Raw genomic sequence first — 16,990 nt, 5'->3', positions numbered from 1 at the left:
TGCAGAAGGGCTCACTAAGGACCTTTCTATGTGGCACAACTTCGAATTGACTAGCTGCATCTCTAAATGGTGGCAGAACTGGTGATAGTTTTGAATATCAGAGAGTCATAACCAGCTGTCTGATGCCCAGGCCTACCCCTCTGCCATGCAGTCTTAAAAGAGAATCTGACCCAGAACTGGGACTGCAAAGATCCACAGAAAGGCAACAAATATAATTTGAGGCAAGGTGCGACTTTGTGTATATATATATTTACATATATCTGTATATATAATAAAAAGAGATTGCAAAAAGCTAGGATAATTTAGCCTGGTAAAGAAGAGGGTACAGAAGGTATCTGAGATGTTCAAAATGTTGATGGATACAGTGAAAACTGTTCAGCACCTTCTCCTTACCTTTTACTATAATATCAGACTGTCGGGGAGGTCAATTGATTAAACTAATAGCAAGAGAATATACAAGCAATAAAAGAAATGCTACTTCATATAGCTTATAATCAACGACTGGAATTTACTACCACAGAAAGTCATCATCAAAATATTATGTGACTGGAGTTTAAAGGGTTGGATAATTTTGTGACTGGTAATAACATTTGTAGTTATAAAAGCTAAGACAAGAGTACAATTGAATCTCATGCTTCAGGGCATAAACTGATCACCTGTAGTCAGGAAGGATTTTTTCCCTCATAATGTGGAGAATTACACAGTTGGCTAAGTGCATTATGGTAGGTTTGGCTTTTCTCTGAAGAATCAGTTAATGAAACTGCCAGAGGCCAGATAGAAAGACAAGGTGGGTGAGGTTAAGGTAATGTCTTTTATTGGACCAACTTCTGTTGGTGAGAGAGACAAACTTTGGAGCTTACACAGAGCTCTTCTTCAGGTCTGAGAAATGTACTTAGAGTGTAACAGCTAAATAGAAGGTGGAACATATTGTTTCGCATAAGTAGTTAACACATCTATTTCAAGGGGGCATTCAAGGTGAAGTGGCCCGTTAACACCTCTCCAGTTACAAGGGGGAAAGGGAGAAACAATCTGGGTGTGCGGCATTTAAATGAATTATAGATTGTTCTAATAAACCATAAATCCAGTGACTCTATTCAGTCCAGATACTGTATTTGATCGACCAATGTTCTGTTATAGTATGGCAAATCCTATTGTATGTTCCAATGGAAAATGTTTATTTTTATGAAAGGGTGATTTGATTATGTACTTAAGTCTTTTGTGGTAAAGCAAATAGAAATTCTGCAAGTGATCAAAAATCTTCAAAAACAGATAAAATTATGTTCAATAAATAGATAAATACTGCCACAGTTGTGGTCAACTGAGCGTTGGAGTCCCCTTGGTGTAACAGAAAGTGGGGCTGGTGATGGAGTATTCCCCATAAGGGGGCCCTGGAATAGGCTGTTGACTTTTGGTGCCCATTTGCAAGGCCTATCCTATTACCTGGATATCTGAAAAGAGTGGGGCCTCATTACATTAATGTTTATGGGAGAGAATTTTGGCAGTGAAAGAAATCCCACCTGTTTTGTTGTGTTGGGGGTGAAGTTTTACTTAGGGGCTTCCTGCTGCTTTTGTTTTGTTTTGTTATTTTCACTTGGAGAGAGTGCAGAAAAGAGACACCCAAATGATTTGAGGTCTGGAAAAAATGCCTCACCATGAGAGTTAAATAGCTCAATCTGATTTGTTAATCATAAAGAAGATTGAGAGGTGACTTGATTTTAATGTGAAATTATCTTCAAGGGGAGAAAATACTGTGTGCTAAAGAACTCTTTAATCTGTGACAGGCAGAACAAGCACCAATGGCTGGATGTTGAAGCCAGACAAATTCAAATATGAGATTAGGCACACATGTTTAACAGTGAGAGTGGTTAACCATTGGAACAAATTGCCAAGAGAAGTGACAGGTTCTCCATCTCCATGTCTTTAAATCAAGATTGGATGTCTTTCTAGAAGATATGCTTTAGCCAAACGCAAGTCATTGGGCTCAGTACAGGTGCAAAAGGCTAAAACTGCATGGTGTGTGATATCAGGAGGCCAGACTACATGATGTAATAGTCCCTTCTGCCCTTAAACTCTATTGATCTGTGAATAATGTTAAGGGTGCCCAGAGAAGCATACTTTTCTGTGTTGGTCTGTGTTAGAAGGAAGAAGAATAATATAATATGAAGATGGTTTTATTTCCTCCTAAGGCTGAAATGTGAAGAGATTTCAGATGTTGAACTTCTTTTATAGAAGAGAGGCTATTGAGATGGCTCTGGGAAATGAAGTTAAATACTAGAAAACACTGTGAATTTTTCATTTATATAGTCACTATGCACAGACACAAAGTTCACAATATTTGCAACTATAGGGCCCAATTCTGCACACCTTAATCACACAAGAAGTCCCAGTAAAGTCAACACAGCTACTTCACTGACTCAGGTGAGCAGGATTTGGCCCTGAGGCAAACTTTTCAACAGATCCTAGTGCAAAGCATACTAGATGAGTTTGTCACGGGCTACAGCTATCCTACATGACTGAACTAAAGTAAGAAATTGAGGAGGTCAAAAGATTATCATAATACCAAACCTTTAGAATAACAGTGGAGATTAAGGAGAAGCCCAGTCACTCGACTCCCAATCAATAATAAGCCAGTTCTCATTTTTCCAGCAGTCAGATTGGTTTTCTGCCTCTGTCATGAATAAAAACAATCTGCTCAGCAGGATACCCAGTGAGGCACCATACAGCCAGACCCAGACCTATATGTATCACATTCTTTCATCAAGCCCAGCAGAGATTTTATAAAGTCATTTTGCTTAGTGAATATACAGCTCAGAGCTAATGAAAAGAATACCTGCTCCATGGAAAAGAAAGCCACTACTAGGTTTCATATTGTATTTGTTTGTTGTCTTCTTTCTCTGTCTCCACCCCCCTACAGTGTTTTGGATTCCTCTATTACAGCTGGCAAGGCACAGAAAAATGGGGATAATACACCAGTGGTCAACAAGCCAGCTTTTAAAGAAAAACACTGCTGACAAGATAAACAGTTTGTGATGTACTTAATTACAATATTTCATATTCATTTAGCCATCTACAAATGCGGCACTAACAAAGTGGATTCAAACAGGAAACAAGACTCCTTCCCACGAGCCCCGAGGGCCAATTATAAAATAGCTCCATTTTTTTTTTGTAGCTAGTGTATTTTTTTCCAACAGAATTTATTGAGCTCATTACCAAGCTGCTTATGAAGTGATTTGAAATGAGGCAACATTAAAGCATTCTGAAAATCCCTTGTACTTAGTCATCTTGACACTTTGTTTGAACTCAGAGCATTAATATGAAATAACTGCCACAGCCCCATAGTTCTGATTCCATTGTTTGACAGCACATTTAAAAGCTAAAAGATGATATGATCAAGCTTTTTTAATCAGCACAGTCATTTGTAGGAGTGTCTCAAGTATTCATAACTCTGAAAAGACCAAAGGAGCATGACTGTGAGAAACAAGACAGGTACAGACAATGTCTGCCTAGGGTAACATGGCAGTGTTAATCAAGCACTATAGCACTGCTGACACCATTTTTTTTTTTTTATTTTAAAGCAAGACAGAAAATTGAGAGATACACATCAAAGCTGCTAAAGAACTCCATATACTGGACTGTATTCGCCTGGTTTTACCTTCTGTAATCACATTATACAATATGCATCACCAGATTAACCTACTCAGGGTCAGCAGAAGGGCCACCGTAAATATATTTGAAGTCAAGTCTGTGCAGGTTTCAAAGTAAAAAAAAAAACAAAAAACTACAAAGAAGAGTAGTAAAATCCATGGAAACCTATAGTGTTTTAAAGTCAACTCGGTGCATCATTTTGCTTTTCATCGCGTTTTTTTCTCTTCAGTTTTGAAACTAATAGTTAGAGTCAATGGAAATGCTTCTATTTAACATCACTCTTCACTCCAGCTAAATTCTGGTGTTCAGCTCACAGTGTTACAAGGCCCTTCAAAGGAAAAGAAAAAGAATTTGTAAAAGAACAAACAGTTATTGGGAATACAGGTACCGAATGATGAACTTTGCTCTATCCCAGAAAGAGGAGACTACCTCTAGTTTGGCCATTGTTACGCAACAAATAGGAGACAGATTCCAGCCATCCCTTGCTCTGGTACACAGAGGAGTTGTGGAGGGCACAAAAAGTTCCCTCTTCTCTTCATTGCATTCCCATGCAAGAAAGGGTCAGGTTCCCACTGAGAAACATATTCCCTGCTCTATAGCAGTACCTATACAAATGCTAGATGTCTGAAAGGGACTGTGGAGGGGTATGAAAAGGAGGGTAGCTCATCTCCTTACCCTCTCTGCACCAAGCAGCAGAGCTAGATCAGAGACCCAAGGAAGAATGGTTTCAGAGTGGTAGCCATGTTAGTCTGTATCATAAAAAACAACAAGGAGCCCTTGTGGCACCTTAGAGACTAACACATTTATGTGGGCATCAGCTTTTGTGGGCTAAAACCCACTTCATCAGACGCATGTTTTAGCCCACAAAAGCCCACATAAATGTGTTAGTCTCTAAGGTACCACAAGGACTCCTCATTGTTTTTGCTAAGGAAGAATGTTGATCAAGTCAGAACTCCATCTACTCTGCAGCCCCTTGACTGTGCTGTTGGGTTCTAGTCTGGTCCTAAGCTACGTAAATGATTGTTCGCATCACATAAAAAAGAGCACAGCTGGCACCAGTTGGTCATTAATTTAGCAAGGACACTGACTGAACTAGCATCTGACTTCTAGAGATCATCATGTCTCTGGATTGGTTGTTGAGGCACATGGGTGGGACAATGTCAGGAGGCCTGCATTGCTGAGAACTGGGCAGTACCTGTTCTGTTGATAAGCAAGGGGCTTCAATCTCCAGTGCTGTCAGGCCAGCTCCTTTCACAACATTACACCCACCTGGAAAATATTTAAATAAATGGCGGTTTTTTTACTTCATCATGCAGGCAAAAATACACAGTGCAGTGCAAGGGAAAAAACAAAATGTACAAATGAGGAAGATAAGCTATTATATAAATGGATACTTGTTTGGGGGCAAAGGCAATATAATATTGCTCAAGGCTAAAGTTTGCACAATACTATGAACTATTTTTATCCTTGAGCAATTTATCTGCTATTGTCCCTGGAGGAAGTGACCACTTGTTTTATTATCGACTCATCTTGGATGCATTTTGCATACACTGGAGCCACATTCAGGAGAACATCCGGGCTGCCGGTTGGCTCCTCTTGTTGTTGGGAGAGCTTAGGACAGTTGTTCATCTCCTCTCACCAGGGCGGAAGTTGGGGAGATGGCTGGCTCCATTTGCAGGAGACTCAAAGGAGCTATCCAACCCGTTTTGCAGGTTTCCCTGTGGAACATCAGTTACATTAGAGAGGATTATGTTTTTAGGAGGAATATAAACCCTCATGCTAATAACTCATGGTGGAAAAGAAGAAAATTTCCCTGTGTGCAGGATATTCCATAACTGTCTCCTGAAGAGCTTCTTGCACCTTCCTCTAAAGCATCTGGTACTGACTACTGTCAGAAATGAGATATTGAACTAGACAGACTTCTGAACCTGAGCCAGTATGGCCATTCCTGTGTTCCAATGAGTGTTATTGCTTATTTAGGATAGGAAAAAAATGAATCTCATGTTCATCATGTCACCAATTTTTAAACAGCTGGATTGGTTAAAAATAAATGAAGGAGTTTATATGGTGTGCAACACTCAGTAATGCTGTTGCAATAAAACCAAAAACAAACATCATTTTGGGATATATTAGCAGGAGTGTTGTAAGCAAGACACGAGAAGTAATTCTTCTGCTCTATTCCGCACTGATTAGGCCTCAACTGGAGTGTCCAGTTCTGGGCACCATGTTTCAGGAAAGATGTGGACAAATTGGAGAAAGTCCAGAGGAGAGAAACAAAAATGAATAAAGACCTAGAAAACATGATCTAGGAGGAAAGAGTGAAAAAGATGGGTTTGTTTAGTCTGGAGAAGAGAAGACTGAGGGGGGACATAACAGTTTTCAAGTACATAAAAGGGTTTTACAAGGAGGAGGGAGAAAAATTGTTCTACTTAACCTCTGAGGATAGGACAAGAAGCAATGAGCTTAAATTGCAGCAAGGGTGGTTTATGCTGGACATTAGGAAAAACCTCCTAACTGTCAGGGTGGAATAAATTGTCTAGAGAGGTTGTGGAACCTCCTCCATCATTGGAGATTTTTAAGAACAGGTTAGACAAACTCCTGTCAGGGGTGGTCTAAGACAATACTTAGTCCTGCCATGAGTTCGGGGACTAGACTAGATGACCTCTCAAGGTCCCTTCCAGTCCTACAATTCTATTATTTTATATTGAAATGAAACAACAGTGAGTTAGCAAACAATATTTTTGGATGCTCAAAATAATAGGAAGAGTTATAAACATAAATATATATTGGTTGAAAATATATAGTAGCCCATGCTATATTTTCAGATTTCAAATTCTCTGGACTCCGAGGTCTCTTTCTTATGATCAGCTGATTTTTAATTTTTAAAGACTAGGTAACTAATAGTAATGGCAACTATTGCCATAGTAATGTGTGAGCATATCATATCTGGAATTGGGGTGCGAAGCTTCATTGTTTTGGAAGCAGAGCTGAGCAAAAGAGTTTTGAAGGATCAATGAAAGTTGCTGCTGCCTGGTTTATTTAACTTCAGCTGATCTTTTTCTAGTTAAACATTCTATAAAACCTTTTTTCAGCTCAGAGAAATGGATCAGGGAAATAACTCCCCAGATGTTTTTTGCTGATACCTAAAAGCACTAGAAGAACACTATCGCTGTGTCCTCTAGGAGTTCCTAACTACTACCCAAAGCAGCACATTGTATTAAGAGACCATAACAAGACTCTTCTAACAATATTGTAATCCCTGCATGAGGGAACATCTCACATTCGTACTGTAGTTATGGGTACTCAAAATGCATTGAATCTGTTGTGCAACTATTACAAGATATTTGATATGAATCTGAAGTACATCATTTTAAGTAAAAGATATCTAAAAAGTCAGATATGCAGAGCTGTTGAAAGAAGGTAAAAATTAAATTATGTCCTATACAGACCTAGATAAAACAACAGACGATATAGATCAGAATGTACCTTAAGGGTCCAACTTTTCTCTTAGAGGAGCCTTTGGAGATTCTTATCCACCAGAAAGAAAAGGAGTACTTGTGGCACCTTAGAGACTAACCAATTTATTTGAGCATAAGCTTTCGTGAGCTACAGCTCACTTCATCGGATGCATACCGTGGAAACTGCAGCAGACTTTATATATACACAGAGAATGTATTGTTTCATATTCTCTGTGTATATATAAAGTCTGCTGCAGTTTCCACGGTATGCATCCGATGAAGTGAGCTGTAGCTCACGAAAGCTTATGCTCAAATAAATTGGTTAGTCTCTAAGGTGCCACAAGTACTCCTTTTCTTTTTGCGAATACAGACTAACACGGCTGTTACTCTGAAACTTATCCACCAGAGTTTTTCCTGAAACTCACAGATGGGCAAATACTGTTGTACAGCCCCAGTGGGCTCTCTACTCTTCAGAGTGCCAATTCATTAGAGAGTTGGCAAGAAATCTCTCCCCTTGTATACCACTGCCAGCTCTCTTCTCATTGGAAGATGGGCCAGCCACTGAGGAGAAGTCCACGGGCTGTAAGTCACAGGCAGGGGAAAGACACTACGGCTGATGGGACACTGCAAGCCCAAAAGCAGTTTCAGCACAGGCCTGGGAGATAGGCACAGGGATTCGCTTGTAGCTCTCTTGCTTTATCCAAGGAACAACACAAGTGCATGGCCACTACAACCTTGCACCAAATGAATCATGAATCCCAAATGGAAGGAGGTGCCTAATGTTGAACTAAATGACCAAGAGTGAAGGGGCAGTTTGGACCCGTTGTTCCTTTGCATTAGAGTTCTTTGTGTTAAGCATCTGGGGTTTTATATTGTTGAAAGACACAGTTAATGACACATAGGCTATGTCTATATTGTAATCATTGTGGCATTAGCTGTGCCTTTCAACAATGTAATCAACTCCAGTGCTTAACACGTGAACCCTAATGCCAATGAACAAAGAGTCCAAACAGCCCCATCAACCTTGGTCATTTAGTTCAATCTAGCTTGCCTGGGTCCGTGACCACTGGCACCATGACAATACAGGTTTCAGCATGAGCTAGACCCACAGGTAATTACCCAGGGTTCCAGGCAGACTTGTACAGCCCACGCTGCAGCATACACTGCTGCAGCTTCACTGATCCGGGACATAAACAAGCTAGATTAAAGATCGTTTGGATCTGTCTACTCAAGCTGTAATCACATTTTTTGATTGCAGTGTGGGCCTGTCCACCATGATAAAAGTGTAGGAGTATATCTGTACATTGAAGTTATTTATGGATAAATTCCTGCCTCCCCAAAAGTTGTAGATGGAGGTCTTCACTCCAAGGCAAAGGGGTGGGAATTTGAGCCAATCTATCAAAAAGAGGAAGGTTTTGCAGTGTTTCTTAACAATGGCAGATTCTGGATTTGCCCAGTGTCCTCTGGAAGTTCATGCCAGAGCTAAATCCCTTTGTCCAAGAATGCTTTGTGCCCAGTTCTTGTGCATTTCATCCTCAGTTTTGTGATCTGCATTGTCACAAAGGAGCGCAGCTGCCTCAATACATTGTAGATTAAAATTCAGTCTTTATTGTAGCTGCATCTTGATCCAATAAGTGCTTTGAAGATTAGGACTAAGGTCTTAAACTAGCATCTGAAACTGAGTTGGAGCCAGTGCCAGGGACTTGAGAAAAAGCCTGATGTGTCAGACATTTGTGCAACTGAGTTTAACTGGCACAGATATACACAAAAAGCCACCTGTAGAGGTACATGGCTGAATATCTGAATGGAAGCAAATTTTAGATATGAACCTGTGACTATCAGACTACAAGTGATTGTACCCTTATCTAATCAGGAAACAGAAATAATACCACCACATAATGTACCTAACTAATCAAAATTGGCCAGCACAAAATGCATACTAAATATTCAGAGAAAGCTGTTTGGGATCAATCCATAGAGGTAAAGAAGTCACAAAAGTATTATAAAATAATGCTGAATAAAGACCACACTTGAGAAAATCACATATCATGACTTAAGCAGAAAGAGAGGCTAAATTCGTTTGACAAATTATTCATTGTGAATTATTTGCTTGGATCTAATACTTATCTTGATCCCCTGATTTAAAAACACATCCATGTTGTGACAAAAGCCACAATAATTCTACCACTTTAATTTAATTTTTCTGTCTGCTGTGTAGCAACTTTAAACTTTTCCATTTTTTTAACCATTGCAATTAGTAAGACTGCACTTATAGGTCATGAAATGCCTACTTATGCTCAAAGGAAACGTATCCGAGAGAATTGATTTTTACATTCTCAACCTTTCTCATACACTTTACAATTCACCTATTGCATCTCCCCAATATCTTTTTGAATTAGATTCTCTTTCAGAGCCATTTCTCACAGTAGCTAATTGGCCACCAGGTGTAATTAATTAATCAGCCAGTTAGATATCATCCAGCAGGGGAAGTAAAAAAGGTGAAAACTCTCTACAGTTTCTATGCTTTCAAAGGAGCAAAAGCTGCTTTCCAATGGGTCTTTCATATGCGTCTTCTCCCCTTTCCTTAGAACAGTCTGTCTGCACTGCTAAAGTCCAGGGTCTGCCAGTTATTAAACCTATTTTGAGCCTCTGTACCTTTTTGAGCGTCTATATCTTCTGAGCATCTGTACCAATTCACTTCAAGCTGAAGCAATAGCCAACAGGATTTCAACTCGTGTTTCCCCTTCCCCCTCCCAGAGGTCTAGTAAACCAGAAAGAATGGCTTTTATGGTTGTGATACTTTTTTTTTCATTCCATACCTCAAAAATGGCCTCACATTTTTTTCCAGATAGACATTTTGCTATCCACAATGTAAATAAACGTTCTGGTTTGGAGGTGATGAGTAAAATAAATTACAAAAAAAAAAAAAAAATACAGCAGCCAAGAATCAAATGATGAGCTTTGGAATGCAGTCTTTTTGCACGAGCAGTAAGTGTGCAGTTGCTTTTCATAATATTTTTGTTGCCCATACGTGGAATAGGAATCTTCTGTGCACTTTTTTGGTTTGTTGGTTTTTTATTTTTTTGGAGGGTTTTTTGGTTAAAGGAAGATAGACTGAATATGGCATCGGCTATTGATGGGAGTCTGATTGCATTGAAGTAATATTTTTCAGGCAAAGCACAAGCTGGATGGAGCCTATGGGGCTCCCATGTAACTGCATATAGAGTTGGAAGCCTCTGAAAGGGCAATATGGGATAGTGAGGTGGCAGGACACTATCAAATTTTATATATATATATATATATATATATATATATATATATATATATATATATATATATATATATATATATATATAATATAGAAGTGTTTAAGACATTAATTTTAAATATGTATATTTATATATTAATTATATGTAATTAATGTCTTAAACACTTCTATATTTAAAAAGTTGTACAAGGAATATATATGATGCCTGAACTATCTAGTAGGACTTCAGTCTTACAGTGTTAGGCCCTGATCCAAAGAAGCAGGTAACCATATGCTTAACTCTAGCTTCAGTGGCCACTCATATGCTTAAGTTAAGAACATGCTTAAATGGTCAACTGGATCAGGATCTTATAGCCTGATCCAAAGCCCAACAAAGTTTATCTCTAAAATGCCTATTAGTTTATTTGGATCAGACATATAAGGCTCCAGTTCTTCAAACATGCATAGCTTTACACACATGAGTAGCCCCATTGACTTTAATGGAATTATGCATATGTATAAATTTAAGTACATGCTTAAGTGTTTGAAGGATAAGGGCAACAGGGCATATGAAAGAAATCATCCATTTTATATTAATGCAACTAGGGTGTCCATATTTTTCAAAAGTCTTGTTGTGTCTCCAATTGTAAATTTATTGGTGGCACACTGTGAGAATTCTGAAGTCCATTTGCAGACCATTGGGACCTTTTCCGACTCTCTTTGCTTTGTGGTACAAAGAATTGTACAACATGAAATCATGTACAGAAATATCTGTTTATGAGTATCATCTTTAGTAATAACTTGCAGGAGCAACATCTTTGAATCCAGGGAAAAAACGTGATTCTGTTACAACAATTCATATGTGTTTTATAGAGAGGAGTAGGGAAACCTGGAGCCATGGCCTCTTCTTTTCCCCATTCATATCAACGCCCAACACTGAATTGTGGAGCTGGAGCGGTATGTAGTGGGGGATAAACCACAGAGATTATTAGTCATTTGTAACCCAAGTTAACCAAAGGCTTAGTAACTTTGAAAATTTTTAGGAGAAGTCTGAATTTTCCTAAAGTAAAACCCAAATTAATTAGCATTTGATGAAGCCCAAGTTACATGACTCCTAACTCCACCCACCTAGTAAACTAAGTTCTATGTTGATTATTACCTGTTAAGAGCAAATCAGAAAATGAGGTCATAAAATATAGTTCAATTTTACAATTTTTACACTGCACTACAACATCAGCCAAAAGCCATCTTATACAGCATCGTATTTCCTTCAGTTATTGTCAGTTACTGCAAAAACAGGCTCCAATTAGGCAAAACTTTGTTGTCACAATACTGAAATAAGGTGTTAAAACAGAAGTTACTTAACAGTTATTATTTTCTCCTGGAAATTGCCAGGGACTTTCAGATTACAATTTGTGTAGTTTTAAGAATTTGTATCTGATGGCAGTTGCATCATTGGAAACTGAGAGTTGATCCTGGATGTGGTAGAGGGTTGGAATTGGGAACACATCACAAATCTGGGAGGAGAATATGGTAATCCCCATGTTTTGTCTATTGAGACTGTGTTATAATAAATATATTCAGAGACTGCATGCAAATACTCTAATTATTTCAGGTATTGTGCATAGCCATATGAAAAAGCGATTTCTACCACAGAAATAAATAGGCATTTTTCTTAGTTCTTTCAAAGAGATAACAGACAAGAGAAGAAGCATCCCTTTCTTAATTAAAAAAGCAACAAATGAAAAAGTAAGTAGATTGGAAAAATTAAAGAGTGGAAAGGAGGGAATATTCTCAGCCTTTCTACTAACATTTTTTTTTAAGGGATGTGTTGTAACAGATATGTGGGCAAATGAGAAAAGTCCAATTGCTCTTCAGGCAAGGGAGAATGATTTTGCTGTAGCTATGAGCAGCATACGTGTTGGTGCCAATGGCATGGCATGTTGGAACAATCATTTCTTTTTCAGCCTTAGCTAGAGTAGGGTCTTTGTTGGGTTCCCTGTTTGTCTGGGGAGAGGAGAAGTAATTTAATTTAACAAACCAACAAACCTTTGCTATATATATTTCTATACTGCATCCTGCTATAAACATTATTAGTTTAAAAAAAAACAGACTTTGTATTACCAACTCTGTATACTCAGAAATAATTCCATCATATCTTTGTTCCCTCATTCAGTTCATAGGACATTTGATGGACTACAGAGATGAAACTCAGAGATCTACATCCCCTTTGACATTATTATCTCTTGCATTAAGAAATAAATTATTGCTCTACTATTATGTATTATAACTGAGATTTACAAAGGAGCCTAAGAGAATTAGGGACCCAAATTCCCTTGAATTTCAAGAATGTCATAAAACACAATAAGACAAAGGCCTGATCTTCCAATAGTATATTTACATGATTAGATTTTAGTCATGAGAGGAGGCCCATTGAAGAGTTGTGTTCATCTAGATGGAATATATGGGCTCAAAGAGCCAAAGGTGTTAACATAATCTTGTCCAACATTAAACAGTGTTAAACAAGTTCAGGGTTTGGTATACAGAGACTTCAACCTTCTTAGTAGCATGGCAAACATACCCTTAAACATCTTTTTAACCTTTTATTAAAGATATAGAAAAAGAAGGAAAAACAGTTAAAACATTTGAAATGTGAAGTGTAAAGTAAGGCTTTTGTTTTAACAATATCCCTTGTTCCTTTTCCCATTAGCTGGAGGGAGTTTAAAAGAAAAACTTCTCTGACAGTCTCTTAGATGGTATTAAAGATGGTAATAACTGTCCTTTTGGAGAAAGGAGAAGTTAGTTGACATGGTCTGGAGCTGTTGTTGTTGCTGTTGTTGTTAAAGTGGGATCCCGTTTCCTAGAAGACAAAACAAGATGAATACACACAAAAGAGGAGAAAAAAGAGCAGCAAAGACAGAAAATGCAGCTTTTTTCTGTGCAGTTGATTCTCATTTGCAGCATCAATGCTGGAAAAACACAGGCACAGCACATGGTCTTAGCAGTCATTCCGAGACCTGGCAAACTTGTACCAGCATCAGGCTGTTTAGGGCATTGGTTTTAGCTGCCTCTTTCTGGTCACAGGCTTACAGCAGTGTGCAAAATATGCAGTCTTGGACGGCTAAGTCAGACTCATGAGACAGAGGAAAAAAGGAGAAAGACAGAAAAGAGAAGAAATAAGGTGGGGAAGGGGAAAAGACACATGGGAGTCAGGGGAGTGGGGGGAAACAAAAACTCACATCCCGGCTGGTGTTTTGGATTTAGCTGGAGGTGGTGGTGTCATCTGGGTCCCTCTCTATGGCCTGTCTGGTCAGGACATCTCTCAGGATCAGGATGACAAAGGCCCAGTGGCATTACAGTAGATCCCAAGGTCCCAGAAAATGGTGAGTGTGGCAGCCATGATAGTGAATCTCACTCTTTCTCCTTCTTTTACTCAGCAATTGTTGCATTCCTCTCCTTAGTCTTTTCTTTTAAGGAATCCAAAAGCAAGTTGATGTGAAGAATAGCCTATCCCCTCATTATTTTGTCAGTTAGGCTGAATTTCTGACACCAATTTTGGTTCACTGGCCCCACACTTCTCAGCCACAACCACTAGGCTAGACCACCTACACTCAGGTCCCATACAGTTTGCCCAGATCCACTTCCAACTCTCACTGTGGGAGTCCCTTAACCAGGATATGGAAGGGGTAGGTCTATCACCACCCACTGTCCCCCACAGGAATGGGTCATGCAACTCCAAACTGAGAACCATCTGCTGGAGTCCCAAGTGGCTCAGCTCCTAGAGGAAAATCGGACAGTCTGTGAACAGCTAACACAGTCCCAGGAGGAAAATTCCGTGCTCTGGGCCCGATACTCTCTGAACTGAGCCTCACAGAACCATTACCTGAACACTTTAAGGGGAAACGCCAGAAGTTCAGGGGGTTCCTGAACTAATGCCATCTCCTTTTCCTGCTTTGCCTTCGAACATATGCCACTGACCAGGCCAGGGTGGGCTAGTGATCAATTTGCTTACTGGAGAGCACTTGACTAGGCCTCTCCCATCCTGAACAAGGCAGCATGGTGTTGATGGACTGGAATGCAAACATTGTTCACAATCTTTGATGACCCACATCACGCTTGCTCAGCAGAAGACACCCTATGAAGGTTCCAGCAATGACAAGGTCCAGCAGCCTTATATGATGCCCAGTTCCAGCAACTTGCAGCTGATGTCGAGTGGAACAAGGCAGCCCAACTACCTCATTTTCAGCATGGGTTTAGTGAGGAAGTAAAAAATGAACAAGCCCACGTGGAGACCCCAACCTGCTTGGAGGCATTTACTGGCCTCTCACTCCACTTTGACAACCAGCTGCAAGAGCAGAAGAAGGAGAGGTGGGGCACCCTACTACCACACCACCTAAATCTTATGCCTAAAACCCCAGGGCCCAGCCACAAACCAATGCAGGTTGATCTGGGTCACCAACACTAGACCCTGGAAGAAAAGGTGTGGTGATGGTGCAGTATTCTATGTTTTTATTGTGGAGCACCAGGACATGCCCTTGCCATTGGCCCATTGAAAACCTCTGCTCTCAAGGAATCAGGGAAACTAATGAATCCAGGCCATATAGGGAGAACCAGCATGGGCACCACCCAGGTGCTATGCTCTTGAACTACCTTGAGTCCTTGAGAGAAACCTGATCCAGGACACATGGGTCATCCCCATACTTCCAAATACAACTACAGTTAGGTACTATAGATGGGGCCAAACTGATTTCTCTCCCCCCACCCCCTTAGGCCCGATCGATTCCTAGCTAACAGATAACTTCATTGATGCTAAAACCACTCAAGCAGTACAAATCCCTCTCCTCCCAAGGCCAACCTCAGTTCTCGTAGAAATGATAGATGGGTCCCTCCTGTCCTCAGGGCCAGTGACTCAGGAAATAATGCCCCTAGAGGCTGTAATCTGGGGTCAACAGGAAGTGCTACAGTTCAGCATCATCCACTCTCCCCATTTCCCCATAATTCTTGGCACCACTTGACTGAACAAGCATGATCCTTGAGTCTCCCTGAGAGAGAAAAGCATCAACTTCCCTTCCAAATACTGCCAAAGGGTCTGCCTGCAGTCAGCTGGGCCCAACTTTTTTGGTCCAGGGCTCCTGTGGCCAATCAGAAGTGACCTGATGAGGGACTCCAGCTGGCAATGGTTAGCCAGAAAGAATCACTCCCAAGCCTGAGGCCCCATCTCCCTGAAAAATACTGGGACTATGTGGATGTTTTTGAGAAGAAGAATGTGGACACACTATCCCCACACCAAGACTATGACTGCCCCATAGATCTGAAACCTGGGGTGAAGGTCCCTTATGGACAGATCTATGTGATGTCCAAACCTGAACTGGCAACCCTCCGTGAATACATCCAGGAAAACCTAGCCAAGGACTTCATTGGGCCTTCCACCTCCCAAGTAGGGCCTCCAGTCCTATTTGTCAAGAAAAAGAATGTAACTCTATGCCTTTGGGTAGACTATCAGGCCCTAAGCCAGGTAACGATCTGGAATGAGTATCCTCTACCTCTGATCCTGCAGTTACTAGATCATGTGTGGTCCGCTAGAATCTTCACTGAACTGTACCTCTGAGGTGCTTACAACCTAGTGCGTATCTGGGCAGGGGATGAATGGAAGACTGCATTTTGAACCCACTATGGGCACTCTAAATATTTAGTAATGCCCTTCAGTCTCACCAATGCCCCTATAACCTTTCAACACTTTGTGAATAATGTATTTAGAGACATCCTGGACCAGTGTGTAGTCATCTATCTCGATGACATACTTGTATTCTCAGACACTCTTAAAGAGCATTGTTACCCCATTCATTCCATCCTGGAAAGACTATAAAAACATGACCTGTTAATGATGTTGGGAAAATGCACCTTTGACCAGTCCTCTACAGAATTCCTGGGTTAATCTTCTCCCTGTAGGCTGTTAAAATGGACCCCCAGAAGATGGAGACCATCTGTAGCTGGACTGTGCCCAGGTCCCTCCAGGAGTTACAGCACTTCATGGGATTTGCCAGCTTTTACCAACAATTCATTCCCGGCTATTCAGTACAAATACCTCTATGACCTCCGCAAGACCACCAAATTTGTTTTGACATCCAGCGATCACCTTCCTTTTGAACAACTCAAGACAGCTTTCACCACTGCCCACATTCAAGCACACCCATATCCTGCCCAAGAACTCATAATGGAAGCTAATTCCTCCAACGTAGCCATAGGGGCAATCCTCTCCGCGAGGTTTGGCCCACAGCAAGTCCTGCAGCTCTGCACCTACTTTTCCCGAAATCTCACCTTGACAGAATGTAATTATGAAATATTGAATAAGGAACTACTTGCAATTAAATTGGCCTTCAAAGATTGGCACCATTTTACCATGGCCTGCCTACAGCTCTTTGGGCCACCTCCAGGCCAGAAGCTGTGGGGAGCTGCAGACCATCCACTTACCATGGGGGCTGCTCTCAGGCCCACCCCACCTGAGCGGTGGAGGGGCCTGGGCTCCAGCTTCAAGCTTGGCCAGGGGGCAGGGACTTGGGGGGGACAAGGAGGGATAGGGCGGGGCCACAGAGGGGGCAGGGCCTCATGGCCTCCTCACTTTTAGGAAGAATCCATCCCC

The 16,990-nt window shown here is 40.6% G+C and overlaps 1 long non-coding RNA gene across 1 annotated transcript; it reads right to left on the bottom strand.

Moving 5' to 3' along the window:
- Nucleotides 1–3,606: 3,606 nt before the first annotated feature.
- On the bottom strand, nt 3,607–12,466 carry LOC140908187 (uncharacterized). Its single transcript, XR_012157794.1, has 3 exons — nt 12,162–12,466; nt 4,841–4,914; nt 3,607–3,973 (listed from the first exon to the last, which is right to left on the bottom strand). It is a non-coding gene; the product is annotated as an uncharacterized lncRNA (long non-coding RNA).
- Nucleotides 12,467–16,990: the final 4,524 nt, after the last annotated feature.

Source organism: Lepidochelys kempii, chromosome 3, assembly GCF_965140265.1.
Source record: "Lepidochelys kempii isolate rLepKem1 chromosome 3, rLepKem1.hap2, whole genome shotgun sequence".
NCBI lineage: Eukaryota > Metazoa > Chordata > Testudines > Cheloniidae > Lepidochelys > Lepidochelys kempii.
This window is presented reverse-complemented; position numbering and strand designations above follow the sequence as displayed.